Genomic DNA, 13472 nt, shown 5'->3' with positions numbered 1-13472 from the left:
CGCCCCGGATTCTCGTTGGCTGCAGCCCCCTTCCGCACCGGATTCTCATCGGCTGCAACCCCCTTCCGTGCCGGATTCTTGTCGGCCGCAGCCCCCTTCGGCACCGAATTCTTGTCGGCTGCAGCCCCCTTCTGTGCCGGATTCTCGTCGGCTGCAGCTCCCTTCCGCGCTGATTCCTCCGCAGCTGCAGCCGCCCTCCGACAACTCATCGGCAGCTGAAGCCACCCTCTGACGAACAGTCGGAGGGCTGTCTGACCCTACTCCGCCAGTGCACGCACTGCGACCGACATCCGACTCTGCTCCAACGGCTCCTGTGGACACCATCGCCTCTGGGACGACCGTCCAACGGACTCTGATGGGTGGGCTCTGATCCCATCTCCTGGCCCCCTTCCGCCGACCCTGTCTTTTCTTTTCTTTTTTTTTTTTTTTTTTTTTTTAATCTTCTGATTTTTAGGGTCGTCTGGGAGCTGACCGTTGAGGGGGGGACTGTCATGTTTGGTCTGTGTTGTTATGATTATTGCCTCCACCTGTGTTCCTTTCACTCCCTAGTGTTAACCAATCAGCTCCCTCCTACCCTTCGTGTCTTGTCCAGGTGTTAATTGTTGTCTTGTCAGTATGCCTGTATTTAGTTCCTAGTCTCTTTTCAGTGCTTGTTGGGTCATTGTGGTGTCTACTGTTGTGTTGTCCGGTCTTATTTGTCCTTTTTGTCATAAGTTCATGTCTTGCCATCCCAGTCATCAAGCCATGCTATCCAAGTCACGTCAAGCCATGCTTCCCCAGTTCTGTCAAGACCTGCTTCCCAGTCACGTCAATCTCTGCTTCCCAAGTCACGTCAAGTCTTGCTTCCCCAATAATGTCAAGCCCTGTTATCCAAGTCTCATCAGGCCTTGGTACCCGAGCCACGTCAGGCCTTGCAACCCAAGCCACATCTGGCCTTGGTACCCGAACCACGTCAGGCCTTGCTACCCGAGCCATGTCAGGCTTTGCTGCGACGGAAGAGTACCCACGCTGCCGACGGATGACGAATAGCGGACGCTCAATTTGTAGTAAAATGCCCAGCTCTTGTCTATATATATATATAGGGGCAATTTAGAGAGTCCAATCAACCTGTTAAAACACACAACAACAGTAAAACCGATGGAACAACGGAAAAACCGATGGAAAGATTATGACAGCATGAACACAGCACTAAACTCCTTCGGTAGATAACACGGTCTGCAGTTCAGTGTCTTTCGAGCAGTACCTCTCAATCATCTGAAAGTCTGTACACAAATTCTGTATCTGGATGGCTTAGTCTGGCTTCTTGTTGGTAGTCCGTGGCTTTAGCCTTTAGCTAAAACTGCAGCACACCTCTCTTGCCACGTGTCGGACATCCTGGTTACATTGGTTTATATCCACTCGTGTTCAGATTAAACCCCTTCATACTCAATATGGCAGATTGCCAGCATCCAACTCTAGATACACATAATAGCAACAGGAAAAGAAACGAACAAATGTTGATGTTGGGAAATATATCACAAACACGTTCGCTCTACTGGGAGTCATTGCAAGACTACTAGACCATGCAAGACAAGGTTACTGAACAAGGGTGAACGATTGTGGAAAATAACACCTGTCGACAAATTTTTACCATATTACCGGTAAGTAAACTTTCCTACATAATTTTTTGCACTGATTCAGAATCTGCCCTCATTTTTTCTCGAGCACATCAGGTTTTCTAATATTAATAATAATTGTGCGTATAGCTACATCGTCCGTGGGGGGCCCCATTTTGTGCGAGGGGATGCATTGCGACATCATAGATTGAGCAGGGTTTCTATGTAATGCATTCATGCGCCGACGACAAGTACTTCACATGTTGTCCAATACTCCGTCCTACATTTCATTGCAAAAACTGACCTTGGCTAGACAAGAAAAACCTAGACAACAGTCCAGGGGTCCAGCCCAATTACTTCAACGTGGGCAATGGAACCAATGTCATTAAAAGAGTTGGACTTTGTTTTGCTGATGTGGAAAGGCAGTGAACAGGTGTTGGCTTATTAATAGCCCTCCAGTTTGCTGCCTATGCATTGGAGACATCCCCGGGAACGCTGTTTGTGGTAATCTGTATTTTAGTGTACCCGGCCTTCTTGGAATCCCTCAGAGAGGGCCGCTGCCAAGGCATAGGTGTCCTGTTTGGTGACCTTAGGAGCTCTTCCTTGCTATGTGCAGATAATATGGCCCTATGGACTCAATCACATTGTGACCTTCAAATTTGAGGTCATGGTTGAAAGGGTAGATTGTCTCGGAGAAAACCCACTCCGGCACGGGGAGAACATGAAAGCTCCACACAGGAAGGCCGGAACCTGGATTTGAACCCTGGACCTCTGCACTGTGAGGTGGACATACTAACCGGTCGGCCACCATGCCTCACAGTGATGCGTGTTATATCCATCAATTTACTTTACTACCTGTAATTAATTGGTTGCCAGCCAATCGCAGGGCACACAAACAAACATCCACACGCACAATCACACCTAGGGGCAATTTAGAGTGTCCAATCAACCTACCATGCATGTTTTATGGAATGTCGGAGGAAACCGGAGGACCCGGAGGAAACCCACGCAGGCACGGGGAGAACATGCAAACTCCACACAGGGAGGCCGGAGCCGGGATCGAACCCACGACCTCTGAACTGTGATGTGGATGTGCTAACCAGTCGACCACTGTGCCGCCCCTTTCAAACCATACTTAATTAAAGAGGCCAAATATAATCTAGAAGACATTTTTCATAGGAACAATTTTTTGACACACTATTTAGGTGGATCTGTGGCTCCTGCCATGTGTGTAAGTGCCAGAGTTTTGAATTGAGCCAAGTGCATAAACATGATTAGGTGTGTGTGGTGCCCACTTCAGCCACACTCAAAACGGACAACTCTGAAATCAAGCGACAGAACATAATTAAATGTAACAAGAGCCACTAATAAATGACTTATGAGAAGAATTCTTGCATCACATCAGATTCAGCTGCTATGCTACTTGTTTGAAAATTAAATCCTCACTTAAAGTCTCGTGTTTTGACTGAGTGAGTCATTGCTACAGAAATTCCCCTGTGTGTTTTTTCCTCACATGTGCTTTGCCCTCAGGAGTCCAGACTTAAAATACAAATTTTTAGTTCGCTTTAGTCTTTGATTACTGGTGGTAAATGTTAGGAATGCATTGAAGGACAAGCACTGGGGCAGGAAATAGCCTCACTGTTCAAAAGAAAATTAAATACAAACAGCTATTGAAATGTAACTAGCCTTTTCATAAATAGAATTTCATAACTACACTCACCAGGACAAACATTAGGTACACTGGCAAAATTAGATGGGATCCAATACAAAAGTTGTACTACATTTTAAAATAACACTAACGTTGCAAAATGAGCAGCCAATCATTTCATCAAACGGTGGTTACAGAATGATGTAGTCACTGAGTATGTTATGTCTTGAAATAATGAACTGGATACTTTACACAACACCAACTATGTACCTTTCTGTAAAATTGTTGAATTGAATTAAACATGCTGTATAATTTCCTGTGAATGTGCATACCTACAGTATTTCTACAAATTAGTCGATGTGAGTGCTCATAATGGTTGTAGGTAAATGTTGTCTTCAAATGATTGAGATAAGAAAATCTGGCTCAAACGGTAACAATCTAATGGAATAAACTGTGTTATTCTAGTAAATTACATACAGTATTTTGTGGTCTGAGCAGTGTGAGCCCAACCTGTACTCACTTGTTTAAAAGGAGCAGCAGACAGACTCCAATTAGGCAACGTGTTGATGAATGCTATCTTAGTGTGCAAACTGAAAGGTGTTGATTCGTGTTGTTGCAGATTGCTTATAGGGAAGTCAAACCCGGCCCACTGACACGAGTTATAGCCGGGGGCGTGGTGGCCATCGGGAATTTCAGGAGTTTCCCAAACGGCCGGTCCGTTTCCTGGGTCGGTCGAGTCCCCCCATACTCGCTGAATAGGTTTTGCAGCATGTCGGCCGCCTATTGCGCCCCCAGCCCAGCCGGGATATATATATAGAAATTGACAGATAACAGCCACCGCCCTTCCAACCCCAAACACCCTCAAGGCGGTGAATATTCCCAGCCAGAATTTTGGTCTCGCTACATCACTGGTTATGGCACACACCCTCGGCCAACATTAGGAAACCTCTGACTGCTTTCTCAAAAGCTCCTCTCCCCCTGTCTTGACTGAGGAGATGCTGCCTTATGCAGAGCTCACGTTTTCCCTTGGGCGGCTTTTTGGGCTGGGAGGGTGGATGAACCATGGATGAATGAGAACTTTTTGGACAGCAGTGAAGTGACCCGCATGTTCTTTGGTCATCTTTACATCTCTCCTCCTGTCCTCTCTTGTTTTGCTCCATTTCCCCCACAGGGCATCGCTCTGCCTCACTCTCGTCCCTTTTGCTGCTGCACTAATGACAACAGCCTGCGCCATTAGTGTTGCTACGATGACAGCAGACAGATGTTTGGTGCCACTTTTACAAAGAAGAAAAACAGGACAGGAAGTCAAATCCACTCATGCAAATGCATCTACTAATACAACACATGAACAAGTAAGTGACAGCTGCATCATGCTGTGGGTGTGAATCTCCTTGTGATATGCAAAGCACCTCCGGCATAATACTGTATATATCACAAGCACAGACACACACTCATAGTATAGTTTCAGGTGCTCATATCAGAGGAGATCAGCTTTGTAGTCATACCTGGTGTCAAAGGATCATCCACACCACAGATGACAAACAGGCATAATCAGCTCTCCAGAGACACATCCTCCTGCGTCCACACTTATTACAGCCGGACTAATACACACATCAAACAATCAGGGGCCACTGGCCTCTACCGACACACACATTTTCTGCAACACGTGCACACCCACGCACACACACACTCAGTTTTATTCGCATAATTGCACGCACTGCCAACACTCATTGTCATCACATCAACACAAACTGTATCTCACATCAAAGGAATTGTCCCTTTGACCCGCTGTAGCACATAGATCCAAATAATTAAATAAACTCCAAACTAGAAAGTGATATACAGTACAAATCCAAATGACTGGTTGAGCCTAGCTGTCATTCCATCAGAGTGGATTTGCATGTGTGTGATGTAGTTAATACTATTTCCCATGTCTGGTCCACCACACTGCACGATAATAACACAGCGTGCATACGAAGCTGTGGCAGACCTGGAGCTGATTTATCATCTCACCCTGGCTGGAGGCTCCGTCTGGCCTGTTTGAAGTGACACCAGAGTGTCAGTGTGACCAAATAGATGCACAGAGATACAGAAATAGGTGTTTATGCATGTGTCTGCGGGGGCGGGTGGGTGCAGGCCTGAGCGTGCGTGTGTGTGTCTGGGGGTTCACCCGAATGATGCATGTCGTCTAGACAACATTTGTGCCCCGCGTCCGAAAGGGGTGATTGTCTTATGCAAATGAGGCCACGCTAGCTGTGACATTCTGTCCAGCATGTGGGTCATGTGATGAGAGGGAACAACGCGAAGTGGTGACGGTTTGCTTTTCATCTGCGTGGCCATTATTCATCGCAACCTCTATGGGCAGTGAAAGGTACAAGAAGAAGAAAAGACTTACTTTTATTTGCAGCAAGATGCGTTAGCATAGTGGGCAGATAAAATACAAATACATTACATGCTATCTATATTTTACAAGTGTGAATTTGAGATAGAAATGTTTTCTATCCATCTTTCTATCTATCTATCTATCTATTGAAAAAGAGAAACAGTAGAAACCTAATTTGATATTGTTTTGAATTGAAATGCATTTCAATGTTACAATAGAAGAAACATATTTAAGTACTGTAATGGATGGTTGGATGGATAGTAGTATATTTTTATTCAGTCACCATAGAGTCTTATATTCCACAAAACACAAAATATAACTATCGACAGTCATGTACTGAGTAGTGACAGAATTTAAACAGGCAGAAGCCTATTTAAGCCTATACTTATTTTTTCAAACATACAATATCTAACTACAAGCCTGCACATGTATGGAAGAAAAAAAAAAGCCATAACAGACAATGATTATTTACAACCTTCAAAAATTGCTTTGCAAGCAAGTACTTTGTAAATGAAACATGAAACACAATTTTTTAAATTTTTATTTGCATCATTCCAATATGTAAGTCCAATAACAGAAACACATCTCCTTTTAATACCTTTAACATCTTTTTGAATAATAAACTGCAAACACTTCTTAAATCATATTTAGACTCACAAAATAAATGTAATTGTTGTATGAAGTCTTTGATAAATATTTTTTTAGCATTAAAATGAACAGGTTAATCATCTGAGATACACAATAATAATAATAATAATAATAATAATAATTGTCTTAATGTCTTAATAATTGTTTTAAAGACAAATTGATGGTATTGAAATGACCAATTGGAAAATCTGTGCAGCACATTAACTCATACTATCCCAATGCCATATTTATATGTCATTTCACAGAGGGTCTGAAAAAGTCTTGTACCTAATATTAAAGTACCTTAAATGTACAGAGATAGTGTCTAATGATAAATTGCCCTACTCCAGGGAGTCCTCATTTTACGAACGAGTTCCGTTCCGAAAAAGGCAAAGATACTGCCGGCGTGCACGGACACGATCGAGACACTTTGTGTACGCACACCCGCAAGGAATACTGGTATTTGTAGTACAGGAAGTGCTTATATGCGGAATTGCCATAATTGGCGCGCAACCACTGCAAATACCCAAGCAGAGGTAAACAAGCTCAGAGACGCAGCACAAAAGCACACTTTTGGAGCGAGGAGGAAACCGGCTGATTCGTTCATGTGGTGAGTGACATGAATATCAAGTATTTTATTGACAGTTGAAAGTAACAAGCGGAAATGACGTCCGTTTGAGTCATGACGTCGTGTGTCACCGTACACAGTGGGTTATTCAAATGCCGGAACAACTCTGTCCGCTCAGTCATGTAAACGGGTATATTCAGAATGTTTCAGAAATTGGAATTTTGATTTTAACCCGAACATTGACTGCATGTAAACGTAGTCACTATGGTGCTGGTGACAAAATGGAGGAGGTACGGGAATCGTAAAATCGAAATGCCGTAGGTCGCGTACGACGTAATATTAGGACTGCCTGTATATGAATAGATAAGAGCAAGATCTCTGCACATACTGTTGGTATTCAATAATTTCAAGTTCACAGTTCATTGAGGTGCATATAAAGGTTGTGCACAGACAAGTGACAAGTGAAAGAAAAATTTGAAGAGGCAACCTCTCTGGTGATCTGACATTGTGGCTATTAACTCAGTACTACAGCAACGGTGTTAAATATGTCATCTTCTTTGACAGCTTGCCTTTATAAATGTACACACAGGTAAGACGACGGCTTGGAGATGGCCAGCCGACCTTTTCATATAACTCACAGAAGTGCTTGAAGCTGTCTGGTGCAATAAATTGAGGGGTGATCACTTGCATCCAGTGGTTTAAGAGTAATGGTGGCTTCATACAGGATTCAGGATAAGGCTGAAATATTAACAATATTCTAAAATGCACAGTGTACTACACATTTTCAAAATGAAAATATACAGTATGATGTATGATATCTTCACACTATCAACAACTATTAGGATCACAAAGCTTAATTAAAATGTGTGCCACATTTAGATCTGTAAGGTGCAATTGCGTGCTTTTTTAAAAGAGTCAAAAATAACTTCTAAACTAATTGCAAAGAGCTGAAAATGGAAATGTTGTCAGACCTATTATGTCTTTAATTATGGTGAGTAAAGACTGTGAGTTGTTTGAGGAATAACTATATTATCTTGACAGATAGAATGTCTTTGCCAGTGACTATGCATAAACTAAACTAAATTTTTCAATGCAATGTGACTGTGGTGTGAATAGCCATGTCACAGTTCATCTTCCCTTTACATCAGCGTTTCTACACCAGTGGTAGATGTACTCCAAAGGGGTATGTGAGTACATTGCAGGGCGTACGTGGAAACAAATATTTTATTTCTCAGACCTGTGGCACAGCCGCGACAAAATCAAAACAGCCGTGTGTCAACTCAAGAGTTTCATTAAAGCTCAGATGACGGATGAAAAAAAAAGTCATGGCTCAGCTTCAGAAAACAGGTGAGCCGTGATTGGACGCTACCTGAGCCCTGAGCAACCGTGATGTCATTTTCAGTTGACAGCAAGTGGCCTCCTGAGATGGCAAAAAAATGGGTGGATTAACTCTTATGCCACAAACGCAATATTTATCAGAATGCGTGGGCCTGCACCAAACATATTCTTGAAAATATTACGTTCGGATTGATTTCCACTTTAACAACCACTGCTCTAAAGGCATCAAACTGGCAAAAAAAAAAAAAACATTTTGTAGGCTAAAACGGCTAAAAACGGGTGGATTTTGCTGCTTAACTCATAATCCACAAACACAACATTAATCAGAATGCTGCATTTAGACTAGTGAAGGAGCATAGAACATATTAATGTTAAGAAAAGTTTTGGGTTGACCTGTACTTTAAGCTTGAATGGGACTTTATGGTAAATGGTTCATACAGTGCTGTTGACCTACCAAATATGAAAATACACAACCTTTAATCAATTTTGGTTTGTGTTTCATGGTGTGCATGGATCCACACATTAATTGACATGTAATTCAGTAGATTGGTGATGAGGTCCTCAATACACAAGTGAAAAGAAAACTGCTGCTACATTTGTGAAGGCTTCCGTGCACTACACAGTTAGCCCTCATGTTTTTAGACTTGGGGCTCAACAAGTAGACTTGTCATCATGGTAACCAAACCTATACTTTGCATTGCTCCAGCAGTTGAGCATGAAGGGTAAACTGAGTCATTAGCATCAGACTGGACTGCCCCCTTTTGAACAGGCTAATTACAGCAAGCATCAAAACGAGGTTTAAAGTCTGCTTTAATCTTGATTCTTGTGTTAGTTTGACAAAAGCATTTTCAGAGACAGGTTATTATGACACCTGGAAATTGTTTTAATCTGTGGAAAAATACAAATAAAATAATTTGTTAAAAAAAAATTCCAAATGTTGGTGAAGGTAAAGAATGCATGTTCACGTCAGGGTTGGTTCAAGGTCGCAAACGTTCGCCAAACGTTCTGCAGTATGTATAAGATTTCCTTGCGACAAGAAAAGTACACGCGAACGTCTGCCTGACAAACCCTGACGAGAACGTGACATTCGCTACTTTGCAAACACACGCAAATGTTTGCCCTTCAGTGGGTGTCTGTGTCAAAATAGTCCTTAACTCATTCACTGCCAGATATTTTCACACCTTCTTTTACCCCAACGTTTGAAAAAATTTGAAAAAAAAAAAAAAGTTCCTGGGATTGAATGGCTGGACTGTGAAAAGAAAATTAAATATTACCAAAAGAGGGTCAGGCTTTCGAATGTTAACTTGTGAACTTGTCCCCTCATCAAGCACATTTGAGATGAAGTAGAACAGAGATTGCAAGCAAGTCCTTCTTGTCCAACATCAACGACCTCTGACTTTAAATTATTAAATCGACAAAAATCCCACTAACACAACATTGTGGAAATTCTTGTCAGTTGAGTGAAACCCATTGTATCCTCCATGTCCACAACCTGTATGAGTAATGGCCAAGTTTCAACACATTAGCAATATTGCGTGTACTATATAATATTTGGATTTAATGATGATGTAGTGGTACATTTGCCAGACTTTGGTGCATGTATCTTGGAAACTCTTAGTGGGAACTGAATGACTGTACAGTTGCCTCTCTCCCTATATGTGCCCTGCGATCGACTTGCGTCCAGGGCAGGGGCTTTGTCTGCCTTTCGCCTGAAGTCATCTGCGATGGGCTCCAGATCCCCGCAACCCTGAACAGGATAAGCGTTGGAGAAAATGAATGCATGGAAAGATGCATATTTTGACACATGTCCCTTCAAAGTTGATTTCCATACATTTCACTCCTGTCCATGACAAGGTGTGAGCAGCATTCTGGAAGATAATGACAAGGTCATGTTCCGCACTGTGGGATACAATCCTCTGCATCCCATCACAGTGCTTTAACCTTTCCAATGAAATGTGGCAGCCATTTTCTTTTTGCTCCCAGTCAAATGCCTTCTTTAATTATGGAAAGCCACAAAGGGCTGCGGTGGAGAAGGAAAACACTGTAAGGGTGAGAGTATGGAGGAGGGATAAGGGGTGCGGTATGGTGTGGGACTGTATGGAGTTGACAACCCAGGGCTGAATAGTGTAAATGGATTTCAAAACAAATGACCTGCATGCTGATCTCATGATCTGTGCCTTCCAGTCTTTCCTAAATGCAACCTTTTCATTTCTCATCTCTCTCTCATCATTTGGCTTCTTTTTCTTGAACTGAACCCCCCATTCAAACACACACAAACGCACACACACATATGCATTATAGCCAGGGGTATTATCATAGAATATGTCCAGAGGTCCACGTTGGCCTTTCACCCTGGTCTCTGGGATAGAAGGAGGCCCCGCTCAGTGCCTGAACATAAAAAGCGGAGGGGCCAGCAGCAGTATTGTTGGCAGAGGCTGCTGACTGACAGGTCATTTTTCACCCATTGTTTTTTATTTTAAACAGCAATTTTAGCTTGTAAAGTAATGCCCCGGCAACCATGAAAAGAGTAGCTTCAATGCGCTTGTTATTGTTAAGTGATGATCCAAGTGCAAAAGTAGCCAAGATTGTTTGCCAGCATGTTTCATAATGGATTCATTATTTTTTTAACATGAACATTACTTACTTAATTTATTACAAGCTTGTCCACTAATGGGAATGATGATCATTTTACAAATTGTGGTTAACAATATATTAAAACAGATGTGACATAGTCATTGGGGAGCCCAAACAGAAAATAACCTAAGCACCTACAGCACTTTATTTCAGGTTTATTTGCTTGGTATTTGTGTTTACAACCAAATAACATGCTCCAGTCACTCAGTAGCTGTGGATTCCCATTTGCTGTGTGTATCTGGCTCAGTATCAAAGGAGAGAAACGAGACACGCTCCAAGTTTTAAATTGAATTTCATGCTGGATTAGTGGCAGTCCTCAGAAATGCATGTGAGCCTCCCCCAATGACGCGCTCATCTTCACACTCGAGGCGTTATGTGGATGTGTGTCTCTCCTTCAATTAGTACACACCTAGTAGCACACAATGTTGCTGTACGAGTGGCTGTAATTGCCTCGTTAGTTTGTGTTCATCACCAGACTCTACATTTTAAGACAGGGAATGGTTCGACTCCTTACTTTCAACCCAAGGTATGTTTATCAGCGCCACTCACTCGACTCAGTAACAATAATCAATTAATTTGAAAGAAATGACCTCAGTAAGCTATAAGGGTTACCAACAGTACACACACATACACACACACGCATATACGCGCATCTACACGCGTACACAAAACAAACACCTCTTGTGTGCTCAGTCTTCGAGGTCCTCCTTTCCCCTGTTTCTGGCCAGGTCTGATCGGGTCCAGGAAGCCTTGGGTCTATCTGTCCTTTGCTATGTCTCCTCTTTAGCACTGACCCATGCTAGAGGAGCAGGGACTGGGGCCTGGGGGATGAGGTAGAAGTACGTGTCGGTTTGCGTATGTGTGTGCGTACATGGAAGAGGATGGGGGTGGCCCCTGCTAGCGGCAATGGGTGAGCAGAGGGCAAGAGCGTGGGGGTTGAATGAAAGCCATGCAGGCCTCTCCTTTCCTCCCCTCACTCGTGATCCTGGCCTGAATGACATGGATGAATAACAGAGATGAGCTGTCCTACAAACCGCCCTCGTGCTTACCCTAGCTACTCTGGCCAGGCCACTTCATATATCCATCCATCCATCTATCTATTTATCTATCTATCTACCTAAACTTATAGGCGTTCGTTAACCATTTACCCACCGAATCCCAAATCCATTCGAATGGTTTATTAAAAGTGTACTTTTTCTGAAAAACACGTCATAATAATCCCCCAAAATTTCAAATGCCCAAAATCCAATGTGATCATAAATTATGTAAACGGTAAATGGAGTTCACTTATATAGCGCTTTATCTACACCATATGTTGGTAATTGTTTAACCAAGCCTCATATTCACGTTTTTGAAAACTTAGCTGTGTGTACACATACTGTATGCGGCAATGCACAGACGTGTCAATCGACGGAATCCCTCCAGGGCCTACAGGATACTTCGTAGTACACTGGCCAACTCCAGAACCCGGGGTGTTTTTTCACTTTTGGTAAAGTTTTAAATCCATTTGTGTTCTGTTGTACCAGCTAGCTGGCGCTAAGCTAAACTAACCGTCTGCAAAGTTTGCAAAGTCCCTTCGTGCTAGCACGGCGAGAGAGGCCAACAGAGAACTAATGACAAAGACGTTGATACACTGACTAGATGGGCTTTATTGAGTGGTTGCTTAACAGTATAATATAATGCTCATGAGCTGGCCAAACATTCCCATATATGCGCAAAGACTTCCGGGTGTGGGGTTCAAAGAGCGTGTGTCACATGACGCTGCGCACGCCACGCATATGCACTATGTCACACGCACATTGCCATCCAATCATCCCTGTGACACCAATATGCTATGATTCATTCTCACTGGATTACGAAAATTCAGATTTGGCATTCGTTTTAACAGTTAATTCGCATCTCAATTCAAGTCGCCGTGCACAGCCCAAATACACACACACTTAAACCCACCTGGACATGAGTCTTTAATGTTCATCGACAAATAGTTGGGTCTCTGGAGTGCCTCCAACCCACCAAGTGCGAAATTATACAACTAAGTAAATATTGTCATATAGTAGTATATGAGTATATATATACTACTCATATATTTTTTCCTTTAATATGTTTTTGGACAAGCTGTTCTGCACTTCTAGTGCATGATTATGATCAGCTAGGCTGGCCAACGTTCTGGAGCGAAAGAACTCCTTTGCCGCAGTTGCCAACACACTATCAAAGGCTAATGCGTTAGCACCATTTAGCATTAGATAACATCTTAACCTTATATACAGTAATGTGTAATGTGGTAAATATGTTCGGCTAAACTGTTTACGTGGGAGCAGCGTATGATAAGATGTAATCTTTCTACATTAACTGACAAGTATATTTTGATTGCTTAGTGAGGATGTGCTGCATCCACTGGTGATAATGCAAAGGAATTTGTAAGGGTACTTGGTTTGAGTGAGACAGCTTTAGCCTCCTATGAACGACATGGGAACTGTTTTAGAAATGGTCACTGAAATAACTAGAAACTGACAAAAGTATTAATAAACAAAGCGCAGTGAAACTCACACATTGAATTTAGATCAGGGCTCATCAGAATGGTCCGATGTTTTGTTCGTAACCATTGTTGAGTATTTGTAGCTGCATGTTTTGGGTCATTATCCTGTTGTAGGACCCAGGACCTGCTGCTCTATTGACTAT

Source organism: Filicampus tigris, chromosome 6 (assembly GCF_054856515.1).
Source record: "Filicampus tigris isolate MCC_2025a chromosome 6, RoL_Ftig_1.0, whole genome shotgun sequence".
Classification (NCBI taxonomy): Eukaryota; Metazoa; Chordata; class Actinopteri; order Syngnathiformes; family Syngnathidae; genus Filicampus; species Filicampus tigris.
The sequence above is the reverse complement of the archived record's forward strand: the minus strand, read 5'-3'. Positions refer to the sequence as shown.